This window comes from Neolamprologus multifasciatus, chromosome 13 (assembly GCF_963576455.1).
Source record: "Neolamprologus multifasciatus chromosome 13, fNeoMul1.2, whole genome shotgun sequence".
In the NCBI taxonomy this organism is placed as follows: Eukaryota; Metazoa; Chordata; class Actinopteri; order Cichliformes; family Cichlidae; genus Neolamprologus; species Neolamprologus multifasciatus.
The window spans coordinates 23,506,522-23,528,125 of NC_140451.1; the positions used below are offsets into that span (position 1 = coordinate 23,506,522).

The 21,604-nt window shown below is 38.7% G+C and overlaps 1 protein-coding gene and 1 long non-coding RNA gene across 3 annotated transcripts in view; both read right to left on the reverse strand.

Annotated features, from left to right (window-relative positions):
• Positions 1-21,599, reverse strand: part of LOC146505590 (uncharacterized) — a 30,987-nt gene extending 9,388 nt beyond the window's left edge. Inside the window, exon 1 of the long non-coding RNA XR_014877791.1 lies at positions 15-21,599. This is a non-coding gene — a long non-coding RNA (uncharacterized LOC146505590). The remainder of the gene's footprint in view (positions 1-14) is intronic.
• Positions 1-21,604, reverse strand: part of grid1a (glutamate receptor, ionotropic, delta 1a) — a 278,394-nt gene that overhangs the window by 68,850 nt on the left and 187,940 nt on the right. The gene's annotated exons all lie outside the window — the stretch shown is intronic.

Sequence of the window (21,604 nt, forward strand, 5' to 3'; positions counted from 1 at the left end):
ACAAACACGCGCACCCACACAGTCTCTTTACTTTCCTTAGATTTGTGTATGTTTTGCTTTAATCACCTCTTTAAATAAATCATGAATGCTCGAGTGACAACATCATCTCTTAACAATGTTGAGCGATACTGTTAGGGGAATCATGTATGCTTGTTTAATGAAATGTTTCTTACTGTTTACTAGTCAGCATTGTGAACTCATCAATGGTTTGAGGTGAACACAGGTTCTTTTATGAAAGCATTATAGATATTCAATGCCAGTGCTCTAAACTCTGGGGGCAATTACAGCCAAGTCTGAATGGACTCCTAATAGTAGAGACAATAAATTAGTCAAATGCATGCTAAATGCATTTTTTTTATTTCCCTGAGACCACCATGATGGCAGCAAAGATATAATGAGATGTATTCTCTGTGTGGAGCTTTACACTTTTGGTAGAAAGGAATCTAATTTCCAACTGTGCTCTGGTTGCGGTCTCAAGTAATAGTTATGCTGCTTTATAGCTGCCACAAGCTTTTCAATACACCTGAGGAGCACTTTAATTTAATCCGTCTCATCAGGATCAATAAATGTGTCTGAACTGTGACTCTTTGGGACACACTTGCCCGTTAATAGGCCAGAATGATTTTAGAGTGACCATTTTCTACAACCTCATATACGCAGTTTGGTGCTCTCCTATACTGAAAATCAACTCTAATCAAGCTGGAGGCCCACAGCAATGCCAGAATTCACAAAAGAAAAGCTTTTACATGCATTAACAGAAACCTAAAAAAGTATAATATAAAAAGTAATTTTTTTACTCACACAGCCCTTTTCATACAGTATGTAGTGAAGTGCACATGGAGGGCTTTGAGAAAAGAAAGATATGGAACAGTGGGAGGAGAGGGGTTCCCAAAGCTGAGGGGAAGGCGGAGCTCTGGGAGAGGATAGGGGGTGCATGATCAAAGCCTATATTTTGAAATCACTTACTTCTCCATTAGTTTGATTAATGGGGCCAGCTTCACAGTCAGACAGAGGCAAGGGCCTTGAAAAATGATGCAATTACTGCTTTTTGAATAGAGGGCTGAAAAGGCCTGTTTGAAAGAAGGATCTGGAGGATATTCTACAGGGCGTCCTGGACAGTAGACTTTCTCCTCTTCATCCATCTATCCTCCCACCACACACCCTGCAGCCTCAAACTCTACCGTAACCCTACCCATCCAAGGGAACTCTCATCAGACTTAGCTGCATGCTTCACTGGCCCTTCCTAAGCTGCAGCAGTATATTACAGTGTAAACTGTAATTAATATGTATTTGCTATTTTTTTAATGTTTGTTCCACATTCTGTTTAACACTTAGATGACGCCTCCAAAGCATTTCTGTAAAGTTCTTTAATGTCGTGTCATCTTAGAACATGTACTGTACTTAAGTACATTTAAGGTATTATTCAAATATTGAGAATTTTAAAAATCCCTGGAGTGACCAGTCATAACAATTCTTACTTTTTAGTGAAACGTCCTAATGAAACAATATGCCACTCATGTCCAAAGGCTCTTAAAAGTTCACATTGGTCGGACATAAAAAATAGGGATAGCTATTATTATTTTTGCATTATTGTATGGGTGTTTGAATCTGTGTAAAATGATCAGAGAGTGGGTTAAGGGGTGATCTGCATATTGTTTGTAATGGAGAATGTTTGGCGTATGCAGATAATGAAAAGGTACAAGGCACATAGAGAAATAGTTTAAGGACTTCCCATCTGCTCTTGGGCAGACTTCATCTGAACATGACACTAGACAAATGTCACAATGAATATCGCTGAAGTTCTTAAAACCCTATTGCCCAATTATAACTGCTTTCATAAGACGGTTTTTATGTGATGCACTCTGCAGGAGGCAAAGGAACAAATTGCTTTCTTAGCTGATCTTGAGTTCAACTAATGAGGTCAAATCACTGCACTGCCCAGAGAATGAGAGGAGTGAAAAAAAAATGAAGGAATGAAAGACTGTGACAGTGGCAGAAAGAAGGGCTTTGGAGGCGGAATTCATTCTTGTCAAAATCTTTATAATCCACTGCATTTGGCAAGTCTTCTGAAAAGTAGAAAGGGCAGGAAAACCTTTACTTAAATGCCACCCAAACTGTGTAGTTTTGGATAGTAACTACTTTTCAGCAGCCTCACTGTAGCACTGTGATTAAATTTTCTGCCCCATGGGCGTTTTCTGATCCTGACAGTTATGAGACAACAAATGACTCTGCTTTCTGTCAAGTCTGGGAGACCTCTGAACTTTCTTCATCTGCTTGGGGTAAAATTACAACAACAGTCATGTCGCCCATGTTTGAATGTAGCATCACAGAAAATCTTTCATGTTACGCCAGTTTGTGTGCCTGCCTGCCTGGATTTCTCTGTGTGGTCTTACATGCAAAAATGCTCATTATGAGTGAAAACATGAAAATAATAAATAAATAAATAAATAAAATGAAAGTACTGTTTCATTTCCTTGGGGGGGAAGGAGTTTAGAATGGCAGATGTATGGAAGCAAAAGAGTCATGTCGTAAACGTGCAGCAAGGTCCAAACTTTAATTTTACAAAAGACTTGTTGGCATGATAGTGTGAATCTTCCAGTTCTTTACTACACTTGAATTAAATACGCAACAACAGAGTGTTGGCATAACAAATAACGCAACAATCTAGGCAGAGTATGAAATCAAAGTTCAAAATGTGTCCCTGTACTCCTTCAGAGATTAGCATTTACAGTGATTCTCTCCAGAGTGCTCTTTGGGTTTTTACGCCAAAATCAGTTAAGCATTTCACACAGTGCTCACGATGCAAAGTAAATCCGCTAATGCAATTGCAGCGGCACTCACAGCCTCCCACAGACTTGCGGGAACGGCTCTTCTCAGAACAGGTTTGTGCAGCAAGATGCTGATGAGCTTCATTGAATGATGTAGGGAATATCCATAATACCCATGACAACAGTGAGGTGTCAATCAAATAGCATGTTGACGATAAACCAACTAAACAGGAAACATTTCTGAATTACTTTTGCTTTATGAAATTATTCTAGTAATTTACAAAGAAAGTTAGTGATACATAAACAACATATTGAATATTGCATAAAAAAAAATGATTGCGCTTCCTGTTCAACAGAATCTTGAATAACACCATCTGCATATCTCCATGTACAGTACTTATGCATATATGAGCTTCAGTATATGGACATATCTTGAATGTGGGGATTAACACAGACCTGGAAATGAGACATCAAAGGAAAGCATGAATATGCATGTGCACATGTTGTACACTGACTCATAGAGGTTTGAGTCAAAAATAAATAGGAAAACAGGGAAAGGTAAGTTGGAAAACAGGTAAAAAATGGGGTAAAGAGATACTCGGACCAGCATTTATATTTATATTCTTTTCACTGGGGCTGTACTTTAATTGAACATTTTCTCCTGAGCTTTTGAACTGTGATAGGCTGTGTGCCGGGTACCAATACAGTACTTGTTTTCCAAGTGGTTGGCTTTGCAATTACCCTTATAACTCGTACTGTATTTTGAGTCTGCCACTTGGGAATTGGGCAATAATCCTGAGCCCACAGCAACAATTTCACAGACACAGAACTTTCCGACAATATTGTAGGGTTTTGGTATAATTGCATCTCATATTATGCTGGAGGGAGATAAATATACAGAGTGATAAAGCTATTAATGCATACAGACAAAGTAACTGTCTGTATGCATTTTCACTGTTCCAATTTAGCAAGAATATGAGTTCCATAAGCGTTTGGGAAAAAAAAATAATAAAGGAACTGAAATAGCTTAAATGATTTTTCCACACTGAAAAAAATTATTAGAAGTATAAAAGTGCACTGAACAAATTCTGACCAGCTGGTTTTTGGACTCTCATCCTACTGCTAACTGATTTACAATACAGGAGTAAGAATGAAAAAAGAAAAGAAAAAAAGAGTCGTATACAGCTCTGGAGGTCACTAGATAAATGAGACTTCACCGAATGCCTTTTATGACATTAACTATTCTCCCTTCAGAAGTAATAAAAATTGTCTAGGAGGTTTACTGTTTCAATAATGCAAAAGATAATCACAATCAGAAACATAAATCAAATTTTATCACCCTCTGTTAGGACAAGAATGTGTTTTGGGTGCTGCTATGAAAATTCATAAATTGAAGAGGTGTGTATGATGTAAACTACTGTGCAAAAGTATTGAGCCACCCCTTATTCCTTTATTATTTAACCCAAAGATCAATACATTTTTAAAAAGTGGTCTTCAAGTTCGTTTTTTTGCTTAGATTTTTTTGTTAAGCTATGAACCAGTGTTGTGTCTATGCATAACATACAAAATAGCAAAGTTTGCAGCACTAAGGTGATTCCGTAAGAGCTATTAGACAAAAACCTGGCGAGCCTAAAAAAGCAAATGAACAATATCTGAAAGTCATGTCCTAAAGAAATAAGTAAAGCCTGTCACATGACCTGAGCAATGTATCATACTGTCAAATTTTGCTGAAATGGTCTCAATTGAAGGGTAACTGTGAAAAAGCCATTCTTAAGAAAGGCTAAGATATGCTAAATTCAATAACTGGACTGAATAATAACAAAATAACAAATTGTTGGAATTGTGAACACACAAAAATACTGCCAGATTTTGATCCATTTACTAAGCAAATTATGAATGAAAAGGCTACAGAAGCCAGAGCGCTTCAAATTGATAGGCCACAATTGTTGTTTTCATCACGTCCCCTTATTATCATTATAATCATTTTTTCCACTTTCATCATCAGCAACACAATTCTCAAGTTATTTACCCTTCGAAGGCCCTTTCCCACATTTTAAAAAGTCCTCTGACGTTTATTAATGTGAAGAAATAAGCCATCACTTCAAATACACCACCATTTTAATTCTCCAGCATTACTTATGAAATGGCAAATTATTTATGAAAAGCTCTTTAGCTTCAGCAGATGATTCATACTTGCGCAAGTAATAACTATCCATCAAGTAAAGAGCTTGCCAACTTCCCTGATTTCAATTTTAATACCACAGTTTGGATATACAACCATTTCTCTTGATTATTCAGCTCTCCCATGAGATATATACATGAAGAGTGGGTTTTATTTAGATTTTATTTTTGGAATAAACTACTTTCTTAGTATTGTGATGTAGGAGGTAACCTTTTGTACGCATGGGCAAACTCATCATGAATATTTCATCGTCACGGTTACTGAACGTTGCAGAGTTTCACATAGAGGTACCAATAAATGATCAAGGACAGAGAGGGAGCCATTCATTATTTACCTGTCAAATAGTGGCATTTATTCGTCTCGCAAATCAATTAATGTTTTCTCTCTGCACACTACAGTCTCTCCATGCTTTATGATAAACACTCAACTTATTATGGAGGGAAAAAAATCACACAGAGCTGCTTAATTTAGTCACAGACACTCAAACTGTTCAAGCCAGGGGCCAGGGAGCAAAATTATTTTCTGGAGTTTCAAAAGGCTACAAAACAAAGCTTACACTGAAACAGAAATCTATTACACTTGTCCTTTTATTATTTCCATGTTACTGATAATACTACAGGGAGGCTAAAAGGTGTACAAATTTATACCATAATGTACCTCTCTGCCTGCCTAACAAAAAGATGACAAATCAAATAGAGTTAGAATATTAGTGAACAAAACAAGCTTGCAGGGAGGGTGAAGGGGAATAAACACACAAAGAGAAATGGCAACAAAGATAAAAGTATACAGTGCAATAAGGGGAAAAAACAGCAAAGGAGATGAGGTTATGGGAAATAGGCAAGGGTGGCAAGACAAAGTGTCCATGTAGAGGAAAACATCAAACCATTAAGCTGGGAAAAATACAAAGAGCTAAAAAAGAACCGCCCTGTAACACGAACGTAAGGGGAAAGTGAGACAGCGAGAAAGAGAAAAGGAGGCAACAGAGGGCAGAGGAGGATGGGATGTAGGACAGTGATAGATCGTTTTCTGGCAGCCTCAATTTGTCATGCTGTTATTGGGAGGAAAATGGAATAGAGGAGCAGCACTGACGGTCAGAGCGAGAGGACATAGGTCCAGAGGTGGGAGCGTTAAGCCAGTGGGGAGCAACGCCAGTGGACGGTAAGCGAGATAAACTCCACACACCCCTTCAACTCTGGCCCTCAACGGACGATCGGTGAGGCTACAGTGCTCTGATCACTCCATTCCAGTAACCACTGCCTCACACTGGTTGACTGGTTCATGTCTAAACAAGACTTTAATATGTGAATAGTCTATGTTCAGTGTTCTCAAAGTACAGCCCAAAGATCAATGATAGATCATGGTAACATTTTATGCAGTAGTATGCATTCCATTAAACCACAGATCATATCATACTGTACCATCTTGGAGCATTTAATTTCTTGATCTTTCTAACACTGACAAGTGCAGCTATTGGTTAAAAATATATATTTTTTCTTTGCAGCCCTAAATCATTCCACTCCATAAAATTGGCACAAAGTCATCAAAATTTTAACATCCATATGTTTTCTAATCATGTGACTAAATGTCACGAGATCCAGGCAGTTTAAAGGTATTTAAAAGATAAAACTAAATAAATTTAGTTAGGACAGGTTGTCTATTAACTGGTGATTTAATGTTGCTTCCTGTGTCATGTTCTCTTGGGCAAGACATAGAACTCCAAGTTTCTTCCTCAGGTGAGTTTGAGTGTATGAGTGTGTTATTTATTTGCAGAACCTTGCTAATGTTAGAAGGTACTGCAGAAGTGCAGATCATTTACTAATAAAGCCAGTGTAATGTTTTCTAGGGGAACTTTGGGAGATAAGGTAAGACGTTTGCACAGACTTTATATAAAAGAGGCAAACAGCCACTGTGAGATCGCCCAATTGTTTCTGGACTTTATATTTTAAAGCATTATTGTTAGCATATTGACCAAGCCCCGATTCATAAAACATATATTCAAACAAGTAGCTTGTAACTAAATGCTAATGGGCTCATTTCATCAAAAGCATAAATGCTATTTGAATTCCGGGGATCCCTAGAGTCACGCTAACATCACTATAAACCTGAAGAAAAAAAAAAACTTAACACTGTAAACTATACTTTATAAATGCGTACAGAAATGCATGGTTTTGAGTGTTATTTAACAATTGTATTATTCTTAATAAGCAGCAAAAGCTAACCTAAACCATATTTGGATTATAAATAGTGTTACCGCTCTAATCAGCCAAAAAGAATATGACTGCAGCCACTGTCTGCTCATAAAGGAAAGTTAATCTTAATACTGAATAGGCTTTTATATAATGTCCACTATTTAAAACTTCAGCTGCACTTCCCCTGCTAAGTAACAGCCATAATGCCTTTCTGTTTGTCACCTCCATAAATTCATGCCACTCAACTAATGACAAACTGTAGCCTTCATTTGTATTGTGAACCGGTCACATCCAGTCCTCCAGTGGATGCAAGTATTCTTTTTGTGTTTTCTTTCTAAAAGAAAAAGAAAACTAAGCAGGCTGTGCAGTACTTCTGGAGCTTTTTAATTATACCTGGCCTCACTCATTAGCACTAAGGGAAGGGGCGTAGACAAAACTGGCAGTGATAGATCTGGGGAAAGAATCAGGGGTGATTGCATATGCACACGTCTGTACAATCTCTGTGTGTGCACAAATGCAAAAGATGTTGTTTGTGCCAACACTACGCACCCCTGCACCAACACCATGCTCTCTGTGTCAGGTTAATGAGTCATGCCGGGATAAACACTTCCAGGTCATAGCCAGCTTTATTCCATCTGAGAGAGAAGGAAGGTTCAGGTGCCAGAAACACAACTGTGCTACATGCTGGAATAGTTTGTTACAACATAAGGGAAAATCTACTTGTTGAGAGTCTACTGACTACCGCTGATATGGTATAAAATTTTACCATATGCGTCACCTGTGAAACTGCGTATTGCTCATGTAGAATGTCGAAAACTGGAGCAACAATAAAAATGGGGTAAACAGTGCAGTAGAGAAAAGAAAAAGAACTGGACAGAGGAAATGAAGACAGTCTAGACAGCGGGGATATTAGCTTTTACTGCTGAGAGGTGCCAAATGGTGGAAAATTGTTTTAGACCTTCTTCATGGTTCGATAAGTTAAAGTGCCACTGATAAGAAGGAATAACATTTGGATCAAAAACATAGCTGATAAATCTTGAGTAATTTTTTTCTTTCTCCAATCCAACCACATTTGGTAAGTCTGTTATTGGAACCTTTTTCTCAAAATCCCATCACTGTAACGTTGAAGTGAACACAATACCGGCAAACATTTTTTTCTTCGATACCATTTCCAACCTGTGACACTGACTTTGACAAAATAATTGACACAAAATGGTACAAAGTAAGAGCTTTCTGCCAAACAACATCTATTGCTTTGCTGCCAGAAAGCAGTGGGTAAAATGTGCGTGAGACTTGTATGCATTCACCCTATGTGTGTCTGTCATGTCAACGGCATGACCCTCACCGAGAAAAGTCGTCAAAGCGCTCCATAATACCATGTCAACTAGGGCTGCTTTTAAATTACCATCGCCAAGCGTTTGTGACGCAATAAGACAGAAGAGAGTCCTTGACATTAAAACACAATTCATAGCAAGGGCAAATGTGTTTATTGCAAATCAAACTCAAGTGTCACATGGGTCCATTTTTAATCAGCAAATCGTGATCTCACATCTTGACAAGTGGATCAGTTTGTAACATAGTTGTCTGGCATGCAGCATACTAGGACAGCCCGAAGCCTTGAGTCAGTACTGGTTGTTGGGCCTGCCTGTTTCTTCTTTCTTTTCAGTTTCTAGGTAATAGCTCCTCCCTTTTAATAAAGTCAATTACTCATGTATAAGCTGGTTTCCTTCAATGATGTCTCTCCTCCTGGAAGAAGGTGACTTTCAGGCACCCAACTTGGTTTTCATTTTCTTGGGTTTCATTTTGTTGCAGTTATCTCCAGTTTAGACCACATGTAGTTTATAGGTTAACACCTATTTTTCTTCAGTTCGCTATTTCTGAAATTACGACGAACAAATTAGCTTTAGCAGAAACTCTACATGTGCCTTTCCCCTTTATTCTTGTGTCCTGTGTGCATAACACTACGCATGCTCAGAAAGTCCTTTGTGCTTCTTTTGTCATTCAGAAAACAAAAAGCGTTTTCACCAGTCATAGTAAAGCAGACATGACAAAAGAGAGAGTTGTCAAAAATTATTTACAGGACTAAATCATTTTTAACTATAGACCCAGACCTGATGAACTATGTACAAGCTATTCAAGGAAAAGGGCACTTAATAAAAAGTAGTTTTTATGCCACAGTTCTGTTCGATACCGAAGACCTTGATCGAGTATAAAAACAGCTCCAGTGTATTTTCTCAGTGAGTGCATTAATATTACCTTCTACACTTTGAAAGACATGAAATATATGGATGATGAACAAGATGCTGTATTTGGTAGAGAAGGTGTATAAAGCAGAAGACTGAGGCAAAATCAAAATATCACTATATGACAGGCAATGTAGTAATCCACAGTCACCAGTCTAGCAGGTGAAGGTCAGTACTGCATGCCTAGAACTATATGGCAGTTCACGCAGAGCCTCTCTGACAGTTAATGACATGGTTGCTTTAAAAACAGATTTTCTTCAAGGTGAAAATCCAGTAAATTGAAAAAAGAACTGTGACAGATTGAAACTACAACTGAGTCCATAAGTATTTAGAAACATAAGTTTACATAAGTTTAGTCATTTTATTTCTATACACCACCATAGAGAGATCAAAATAAGAACAAGATGAATAAAATTCAAGACTTATTCAGGGTGTTTGAGACGTTTTTCTTTATAGTCTCCCCTTTTTAGGGGCTCAGAAGTAATTAGATGACTGACTATCAAACAGTTTTATGGTCAGGGCCTGTATCATCATACAGAGAAAAACCTTTAAAAAAACATTTTAGACAGATAACAAAAATTTTATGCGTGGCAAAATAACATTCAGGTACAAAGAAGAAAAAATGCAAGAAATGCAAAATCCAGCACAGCATACCACAAGAACTGGAATACTACAGAAGACATTTGAAGTGGAGATGATAGAAATCTTTCTCTGGTTAAGAAACAGTCTTTCACAACATCTAACCGAGTCAAGAACGGCCTTGAGGAGGTCTTGAAACGTACAATGTAACAGGATGAGTTCTGAAGTGTACAAAGCTAAACTCTGTCAGATTCAACAAAATGATACAAAACTGATCACAGAATGCTTCACAGTAGAAATGGATAATGACCCAAAGCATACCGCAAAAGCAAACATCATCAAATGGTGTTACAGTTATTCACGAGTTAAGGTTAAAAATAGCTTTCGCTTACTTACTTTGAGCGAAAATCATTTCAACAGTCTGTTATGCGTGACAAGCTCGGAAACATGTTTCCACGTTTTTGATGGAAAGCATCCATGTAGACAGCATCCACATTTACAAGCTTGACAAAAATGTTTCCAACTGCCAAAGTCCATTATTTTGTTCTCTCTGACTACACTGGACCTATTTAACCATGAGATCATTGCCAGTAGGTACAGTTGGTCAGATACGATATACATTATCTTAGTGCTCATCCCTTTTGTCTTTCTCCACTTCCATTTCTTCCATTAGATTTCACCCATTACCATTTCATGCTGAGGTGCTTTATTATGTTGATAGAGCCCCCCCCCCTTTAGCGCCCAAAACTCTTTCTCACTGTTAACCTTTTCACTCTACATCCATCTCTTTTTTTCCCTCTTGTTTTTGCTCTTTCTTTCTCTTTATGTGAGTCCCCCCTTTTAACCCTCCTACTACCTCTATGGAGCATCTTTTTCTCCCTCTCACATTACCTGGCAACAGAGCTTGTCACTCTCATAGCTTGGTGTGGCCGCTGCACATGAGGCAGACCTCACCAAGCCCCTGTCCTCATCCATCAAGTGCGCTGCAGAGCTGGCATGCCAGCTGACACAACCCATTCTGTTTTCCGTCTTATCAACACCTTTAGGAAGCCTCCATCCGACAAGAACACTGACAAAAAATGCTATGGAGACTAAGCAAATAATTCATTTATATTGCACTAGAAAGGCTTATACTGTGCATGCTTCTGTAAGGGCCTTAAACCAAAATTCTGACTCTGATTTTGTTATACTAAATGCATTACTGCTCAGAACTTAATACAATACAATTAAATTGCAGAGAAATTAATGATCATTTGAATCTCAGCATATTGATCTCCATTTTCAGCAACCATAATTCTAGTGTGTCGGTGGCATACTGTAGATAATGACAGTTTATATTAAAAGGCTAATTGATCACGAGAAAAACCTTTTTTTTCCACTTATGTAAGTACAGCTCAAAGATGTTTGACTAGATGAGTGTGTGGAGAACCAGCCTTTGTAACTTTGATTATAATAAAATAAAGGGAGAAAAAGAAAAATAGCTTTTTTTCCTTCTGACACTCAACAGAGCATTCTTGTCTCAAGAAATGAAGGCTAAATTTTATACAACAGTATACTACTCTCTTCATAGAAACGCACACACGGGCTCCAACCACAATAAAAATAAAAGGGAGAGGCCTTGGTATATAACTGAGCAAGAGGACAAAAACATCAAAGAATGGAGAGAGGTCCTCAACTGGCAGTATTTTTCAATTGGTAACCGTCAAACTCCAGTCTCAACTTGGCCTTCTAAGGTTGTAAAGAAAAAGCTATATCTGAGACTGGCCAATAAAAGCAAAATAATAAGCAGAGAAAGAGAGATGGGTAAATATTGTACACAATTTTAAGAAGAACATTTATGAGATGTGAAATAACTGAAACAATGTCTTGAGTGCTTGATGTCATCTTGCAAGCATGGCTGGGCGAGGGAGTGATGTGACATGTTTCTATAGGATAAAGAGGACACTGAACTGGGGAAAGTATCACTCCATTTTTTAGTCCCATGCCGTACCCTGTGAATGACGCGGTCCTGTGTCCTCCTACAACAGAACATTGACTTATAATGTACAGTTTCAAACTATGCAAAAACTATTTAGAAAAAAAAAACCAGTTAGCTGATATTCTGCCTATAATGGTGTGGTGTGGCTAGCAGAGTCACCCAGTCCTCCAACAAAATGGGCAGTGTTGGGTGTAATGCATTTCACAGTAATGCATTACCAGTGTTGGGCAAGTGACTTTAAATTAATAACTTAATTAGAATTACTAGTTACTTCTATCAAAAGTAACTCAGTTACTTCAAGTTACCCGTTACTTTCAAAGTAACTAGTTACTAGGGAAAGTAACTTTGGTTTTACACAGAATTCTCTTGTTAATGTGTTGCTTCCCTAACTGGATACCCAGCAAGATTGCCAGTCTTCTAGCTTACTTACATGTTAGCACTACCCTGCCACAAGTGCACTGTGCCACCTACCAACAGACAGGAAAAAATAATGTGCATATTTCCACAAGAGAAATCCCACGCCTGGACCATCGTCGACTACTGCCATGATTCTAGCCTACGTCACAGCGTCACGTGCGCTTTTTACATCCAACACAAAAACTGCAGTCGTGGTGCTTTCGATTGTGCTCAGAACTCGGAAATTCAGCCTTCCGAGTAGGAAGATGTAGGCAACTCCAGACTGCAGATGAGCTGCACACAGGGCTGGACTGGGACAAAAAATCGGCTCAGGCATTTTGACTAGAGACCGGCCCGCCATTATAGGAAAAACCATAAAGCCTTTGAATGAAAACAAACGCTGTTGTGACAGTGATGTTTACTGTCTTGTTGGTATATATGTATCAATCTATCAATCGTTTGTTGTGAGATTCAGACAATTGTTTGTTAAAAGCTAGATATTTTAAATGAGAATAAGAAAGAACAGTATTTCTTTGTGCCCCCCTCTCCCTGTTAACGCCCTACCTGGCCCCCCTGGCAAAACTTTGCTAGACCTGTCCATGCACAGTTACCAGCTGTCAGCTACATAAAAAAATGGATCCTGGTGTTATTTGTCTCTCAGAAACAGTTCATAACTTCCCTTCAACTCATTCATGTCACCTAAAAGGTAAACCTGTTTCTCTTTCACCTGTTCAGCTCTGATGATTCAGTAAGGACATCTCCTGGTTTCATCTTCATGTTTCCCTCTCACCACATATCCAAACAGACATCATGACCAGCAGCTTTTACAGCTGGGGGTCCAGCAAACATCAGCTGATACTAGAAATTAATATAAAAAAAAATAACAACAGCTGATCAAGCTTAAACGTGCTGCTGTTGTTTAAGGTGACCTCTGCTGGTTTCCTCTTTCTGCCGTAAAGTGGGCGATAAACAAACAAGAGAAAAGCTAATCAGCTGATCATTGATCAGTTTCACGATTGAAGTAGCAACGGGGAGGGGGGGGGAGAATGAGAAAAGAAGAGACAGCTGCAGCGTAAAGACACAGAGGCCGTGTCCAAATTCATGGGCTACATCCTCCTGAGGACCCGGCCTTCGCGGTCTACGTGGGCCGGGTCCTCAGAAGGTCGGGTAGGCTGGAAGTAAATGGCTGTGAAATTGGACGGTCTAGCCTTCGGTTTAGCGTTGCCGCTGTCTCTGTGGATTTTAATAAACTCGGCCGTCTGCTCCTTTCTATCTAAAATATAACAGGACACTGGCGTAAATTCTCAACCATCTCACACTTCTGTTTAATTAGTTTTCTGTTTGACATTTATTCAGCTGTGTGAAAACAAAGGAGGAACCCACCCAGGGGATTAATAAAGTTTTATTTTATCTAATCTAATCTAATAACTTTAATCTCAGCCAAACCGATTTACAAACGAACAAATAAAACACTGAAAAAAGACCAACAATAACATTTTTAGGTTATCAAAGTGACTCATATATTACGTTAAACCTGAGTAGCGAAAGTCCACGGTAATCTGAAAATGATGTTCCGGGAGTTGTGCCGTTCTCGGCGGCTTCAGTGACCCTTGAGCTCTCGGCTTGCTATCGAGCTGGTGGATAACAGATGTCTCCAAAAAGGTCGAAGCACTTTTGCAAATATGCGATATCTTGATAAACCGAGCAGATATTTGAAGTTTACACACCCACATTCTCGCCTGAAAATATGTTAAAAGTTTATTTTGTGACTCAGAAAGATTAGTATGAGTCATTTTAAAACTTAGTTGCGGCCGCCATTGCCGGAAACTGGAGTTTGGCTGGGCCGCGCTATGAATTCTGGGATATGGTGGGCCACGAAGGACACACCCGACCCATCCTTCAAATTCGGGGAAAGGGAGGACGCATTTGTCGGCTGCATTCGGAGGAGTCTACGAATTAGGACAGCCTTCGGCGCGTCGCTGTGGCGTAGTCGGTCTACAAATGCGTCCTCAGGAGGATGCAGCCCATGAATTTGGACAAGACCTCGGACTGGCGGTCGCCTCGGGTCTCTCCTCCTCCTCCTGCCTCCCCTTTCCCTCAACCACCTACTGGCCTCCACCACTTGCTAATGTTACCGAGTTATTTTTACACTAGTGATGGGATTTCCGGCTCTTTATAGAGAACCGGTTCTTTCGGCTCGACTCACTAAAAAGAGCCGGCTTTTTCAGCTCCCAACCGACTCTTGTGGTTGTTTTGTTGCTTTAATTAATTTATTATTAACAACAATATAAAATTATGCACAAAAGGAATTACTAATGTAAAAAAAACAACAACGTGGTTTTATTTATATATGTTTATATATATACGGTGGCCCCTAGAGACAAAGCACGTACAAACTCCAAAACACATTTCTAGCGTTAACTGACCTTCCAAAACAGAGCTACCTAGATCACTTAAATTACACAATTGAAAGCATATGTGTATTGTTTGTGTATTTATACACAAGCACTCATATATATTTACCTGTTACTACCAAACCCCAAATCCGGTTGTTGGTACTTCCTGGCCTGTGTAGCCACTAGGTAACAAAAGCTCAACACTGCGTCTAGCATCCTGGAGCACTTCTGTTGTGTTTTGTACGTGTTTTGGAGTTTTTACGAGCTTCTGAGTTTTTACATTACAGTTACAGTGATATTGTTACTTTGATTACAAAGTATCTTCAGTTATCTCCCGATTATAGATAGAAAGAAATATGCTTCTGTCTTCCTGCACATGCATGCTACAATCAACTTTCAGGAAACAGATTTAAGTTTTGGTTCCTAAGGAAGAAAAAGGGTGGTGTGTTCTACAGGTTTTGAGTGTGCAATATTGAGATGCTGACTGCATCCAGGAGAGGAACAATTGTATAAAACTGCTAAGACAACATCAGTACTTGGAAAGCATCTGCACAGACAGCATGCAACCTCAAAGCTAGCCAAAAACCCAGAGTGATGTTAAAGCTGAGTGCAAATGTGACCTTGACCCATCAGTTTGACCTGCTGGGTGATCTTGACCAATGCTGTAGGAAGAGCAGTGAATCTTGTGAACTGTTAACAGACAGAGGGATAATGGTTTGCTGTGACATCCATAGCTCATTGGTCCTTCGGCCAAATGAACTAAAACATTTTCGGGGTGACCCAAAACTTTTGAGCAATAGTGCATTTACTTGGATTAAATTATATAGTTACACATATTGAGCTTACCATTAGGACACATTATTCATTTTCAGAATTCGCATTTAGCAAAGGTATTTGAGTTGCTTAAAGCATTTAAATCACCATTGGTGAAAATGAATGATTATCTCACAGGGCCACAGCCTAGAGCCAAAAATCTAATTTGAGTGTCTTCAAGAAATATAGCCTGGGGCTGCTCCGCTGACAATTAATTGGTGAGTGACTTTGGTAACTCATAAAATGTGTCAAGATTTTTTTTAACCTAAATGTGCATCATTTTAAGTAAGTGATTTAGCAAATGCTCACTAATACAACCCAAGGACGAAGAAATGGGACAGCTGAAAGCTTAAAATTCCACTTTATGGCTCTCTAAAAGGCTTGTGTGACTCCAGTGAAATACTTCTATCATGAAGGCAACAGAGAGCAGTCAGGTGTCAGAAAAGAGGCACAAATGAAACAGACAGAAGACGCTACATCCTCTCATGGCCAATGTGAACAAGAGACTAGATGGCAACTGTCTAAATGAGAGAGGAGAAGCGTCCAGAATCTCACCATAATACCACAGACAGTGTCAATGTCATGCAGTCTGTTTATAATACCAGAATGACTGTGCCCTGGGAGTGGACAGGAGAAGTGATGACAGACTTATGATTGAATGTGATAGATAGAGAATCATCAAAACAAAATGTGAGACTTAGGACAGTCTCGGTAATGCGCACAAGGTGGAAGAACCTGAAGGTAAAGTTAGGAATATGGGGTCTACAGTGGTAATAGTCCTTTGACAAACTGTCAGTAGAACAGAGGTGCCCTTTTTTCATGTGCTCAGTTCACCCACACCTGGCCTTGTAGACGATGGACTGATGAGAATATGGGACTTAAAGCATAAGAATATGTAAAAAAAAAAAGAAAAAAGAAGGGGGCAAAAGGCAAGGCACTATGCTAGCAGGTTTGGAAAGGGCGTCAAACTCAAGTGGTTAGCTCTACAATTTAGAAGCAGCTACTGAAAAGACCCAATCAACTCTGTGGTTTAATCTGACCTCGTGACAGCCAGCAGCATTTGTTCGACAGATCTCAAGGGGGAGTGTGCAGTGATAAAAGATCAGAAAGGTGTAGAAATGTCAAAGACTTCAAAACAAACAATAAATTCTTAAAATAAATTTGAAATCTGACTGGGGGCCAATGTAAGAAAGCCAACATGGGGGATAAGTAGTCTTGTTTGCATGTGCTGGTTAGCAGCTGCGCTTCATTCAGCCAAGCACTGACAGAGTGACACCTGAACAGAGCCTGTTACCATAGTGAAGTTGAGATGAAATAAATGCATGAATAACCTTTTCAATATCACTTAAGCAGAGAAAGAGTGTCACCCTTCCAAGTACCCTAAAGCTAGTTTTAAGAACAGCATTTATTTGTTTATTAAAACTTAAAGTGTTATTGAAGATCACTCCCTCATTCGTTGCAAATGGTTTTTATGCAACTTTAAAGGACCAAAGTCATCCACAGCCCTCCATAAATGTCCCTCTAGCTGCGGTCGTCTGATTTAAAAGTTGGATTTTTAAAACTGCAATGGCACATCAGACTTTCTCTGCCTTATTGAGCAGCTGACAAAGAAAGAAAGAAAGAGATTCAGTTTGTGTACTATAGTAAATTGAGAGGGGAAATTTTTTTGGAATATGGACAGTCATTCTGCTGGAAAAGCAAAAGACCTTAAAGGCTATAAATATTCATGTTTAAGTTGTCAGGTTAAGAGGGTTGTTATTACTGAAGTCATGTTATGTTTGGGCCCCAGCCTTTATGCATCTCTACCATCACTTGCATCTGTTCTGTTTCTGAATCTTTGTACAGTATTGTGACTCTTGGCGCCTCTTTGTACTTGTCGGGGATCCTTTGTTGTCCTTTTTCCAATCTTTGGGGAAATTGTGCACTTCTTTGTAGTCCTCCTAGGTTTTTTCTGTAGTCCTTTTGTGTCTCTTGCTAGTCCACTTGGGTCTTTTTACAGACCCTTTTTAGTCTCGCTGTGGTTGCCATGCATCTTTGTGTTGTAATAAGTTAGTCTGTTAGTTAATAATAATAAGTTAGTCTGCATCTCTTTCTAGTTCTTTGTGGCTTCTCTTAAGTAATTTTTTTCTCTGTGTTTTTCTTCTTCTCTTTGCAGTCAACTTGGTTCTCAGTATTTTCCTGTGTATGGAGGGAGGGGGATGGGGGTCTTGAGCTTTTTTCTTTTTTGCTCCACTTTATGCTCATTATGCATGTTTTACATCTCTTAGTGGTTATTCAGTGTGTCCTTCAAGGCTACCATAACACATTCTGTCACACCTTTCACATATCATTGGGACAACTAATATCATCAATTTCAGTTAGCTATTAAACACATTTGTTAACATTTACATCACACTGGTGCCTACAAATTGATGTCATCTCATGAGTACTAAACTCCTCAAGGCATCATATTTTCCACTGAGATATTTGCCTATTTGAATTTTCTGCCCCAGCATCTTTGGTGAGGTGTGGACACACTGACAGCCATTACAAAGGTATTAATGAAGCTTTGATAAATGTACATATCTCCAACACTTACATTAACGTATTCACAGGAGCATTTGGAGAGTGTGCCAATTGCAAAGCTGCGCTTATTTCGTAGTCCCCAAGATGCCTGACAGATGCCTTATGCTAATTGTATAAGGGATGATAAGGGATATAGTTCTCTAGATTAAATCTTTTGTGAATAAACGACTTATGCACCAGCCTGTGTACCTGTATACTAAAACAGAATTCACTGCAGCAAAGGAAAAGATCAAAGCAGTGTGTCATTAATGAAACTTGAAAGCCTCTGTGTATTCACGGCCTGTGCGCTAATTCATTTGTCTGTAAGTGCTTCACTTTTAGATTAATTGTAGAGCATTGACAAGAAGCTAATCAGAATGCAAGCGAGGGTTTTGACTTACAGGAGGTAAAGGCTTTTTCCTATGGTATTTGCTCACAATAGATAGAAAGATTAAATAAATGAACACAGAGGATTGAGGATAAACAGAGATGAAATAAAGTCCTGTCAGGGTAAAACCTTTGACGACACACAAGTATATGTACACAATATATACATGTGATGTGTTGTTTAAGGTGTCAAAATGTTATGTGAAGGATTACATTACAAACACAAGTATCATAACATGTCTACCCTATCATCCAGCACGCTGAAAATGCAACTGAGCTACAATGGCAATAAAAAGACAAATATGGACTAATTTTAGGTCTTGTTTTTGTAAAGCCAATCACTACATCAGCATGGCCTGTTTTCATCTCACACAGCTCAACCGTAGAATTTAATACTTTAACATTTAAATCTTTCACAATATGAAACATTCGTACCAAGTGAAAATAGCGTCTTCCATAGTGTTCCAAAAACAAGGATAAATAAAGGCTCAGCTGAAAAGAGTTGTCACTACCGCCCATTCTATTAGTATTAAATCTCTGCCTAAGTAATTACTTTCCATGGATTAGTTTTGTGGACTTTAGTAATACCATAACTTGTCTTATGTTCACGTCAAATATCATTAAAGGAAATTTCCACTAAGCAAATATAATGGACTTAATAAACCATTACCTTCTTTAATCTTGTATTTACCAGACAGATGGATGCTACAGGTAAGATAAACTCAAACAAAAAGATTTTTCTATTGTTAACTGGCATCATTTCTTTATCTTCAACCATATTTTAATGTCCCTTTTCCTTTTGTACCCTTCGAGGTCAAACCTTTTCAAGTCTGTTTGAAATCTTCTGGAAAAATCTTTATCAGCGTGTATCTGTCCTTGCCAGAAGAGCAGAAGATTGAGTGTCAGACCTCGATGCCTTAGCTGGCCAGAATAAGCCATTCAACTCAGTTTTATTTTGCCATATTTCTTCACTGTGTCCAGCAATTCCAGTGCCACACAAGCCCATTCTTCAAACATGCTAATGCAGTACATTACATAATCTTTCAACACGCTTTGACAAAAATCTCTGCAAAAAATTAAAGGACAGCTTTCACTTCAGACACCCTTTAACAGAGAGAACACAGCAAAACTTGTTTATTTTCATGCAGCAGTTTATGTTTTTAAAACTGTTTTGAGGAATGGCCAGCGAATTAACTAATGAACTTTGTACTTAGTGAGGTGAGATTAAAGGCAGAAAAAATGTCTGCTAAAACAGAGTTAGATATATTGCCTTCTGTTTTACACATCCATCTCTAATAAGCAAATATGATCTAGAAGGAACAAATAGCGGTGGTGTTACTAAGAGCTTCCAAATTTGGATAGTATGACCCAGAATGAGTTGAGAGAGAATCCTCTGTGACAGCTTATTTTATCTGAACTGTTGATCTTTTCAGCATTAAGGAACAAATTGTTTATTATTGTTTTATTGTAGAAATGCTGGTTATATTGTCTAATTATTTACAACATTATATGTTTTCTTGAGTAGCTTTTAAAGTCCCAGAGACCATCTTTCAATGGAATACCTACCTTCACACAACACGTTCTCACTCCCAAAGCGTAACATTTTACGCTAGGTGACAAATCGTCAACATATTACGTTTTCGGCTACCCACCACGTTCCTGAATGACGACCTCGAAAAAAATGAGGAAATATGAGAACCGTATGGACTCAATCTACACATGTTCGCTCTTTTTCTTCAAATCGCTTAGAAACACGCTATTTAACATAATTAAACTCTTGGTTAAGGTCAGGAAAAAGGTTATGGTTAGGGCTAGGGATAAGGTTAGGTTTAGGGCTGGAATACAGGGCTGGAACGCGTACCATAAGAACGCCGAAGGTCTCCTTTCGCGTTCCTCAGGAACGCCGCGGGACGTGACAAAACGTCAGCATGTTACGCCTCGGGAGTGAGAACGGGCTCCTTCACAATCATCTATATTTGGCCTACCAAGTCATGTTTTGCTTGACAAGTACTGTTGTACTTTCCAACAAGGGTACTTGGTGGAGAAATCCGTGTTGCCAAGTACAACAGTAAGACATTTCTTGTAGTTGGTCAACACATCTTAGTGTTGATTTTGGCCTACAGCTTCTTACAGAAACTCTCTAAATCCTTTAAATTTCTTGACTCTTGATTGGCAACTCAAAGTTTCAGCTGCCTCCACAGATCTTCTGTAGGACTGAGGTCTGGAGATTCCATAACCTCAATGCACTTCTTCTATAGCCAGTCTTGTTTATCCACTTTGTTGCCTTGGTGGTATGTTTTGGGTCATTGTCATGTTGAAAGACCCATCCAGCATGCATGGATGTTCTGGTTGAGGAAAAAGGGGTTCTTGTCCATGATTGTTTTAGTACAAGGGCTCATCTATTGGCTGCTCAATGTGGTAAAGTAATTATGTTGCCTTAGCAGAAAAACAACCCAAAGCATAACGCTTGCACCTCTGTGCTTGACTGTGGAGATGGTGTTCTTTGTCAACCGTCACCTTCTCACCAAGCTTCTTGCTGATGATCTTGTAGCTTATTCCAGCCTTGTGCATGTCTACAATCTTCTCCGTATTAGAGCTCTTTGGTCATGCCCATGGTGGTGGAGCGGATGGAATGGATGCAATGTATACTTTAGGCATGCTTCGTAATTATAACAAGATGAAATCAGGAGTATCTGTATTGTCAATATAATGTCATGTCCACTCTCTGGGAGCCAGAATTCTGGCTGGGTATGGGATCAAATATTTATTTCACTCAATGACACGCAAATCAATTTTTGTAGTTTTATGTAATGTGCTTTTTTGGATTTTTGGGTGATATTCTGTCTACCTTCATTAAAATGAAACACCTATAAAAATTAGAGACTGTTTTTTTCTTTCTAAGTGCACAAACTTAAAATTCAGCAGGGGCTCAATTAATTATTTCCCTCACTACTAGTGTACTTATTTTCATTTGCTTCAGATTAAGGGTGTCAGGAAATGCTTTTCTTTTTATGGATCATTATCTCTATGCAGCATTTGTTTTTCCTCTTGGTGTTTGACTACAACACTTTGTGTTGTTGCATCCATTATTGAAAAACAAAACAAAACAAGAGTCAATAACACAGCCTA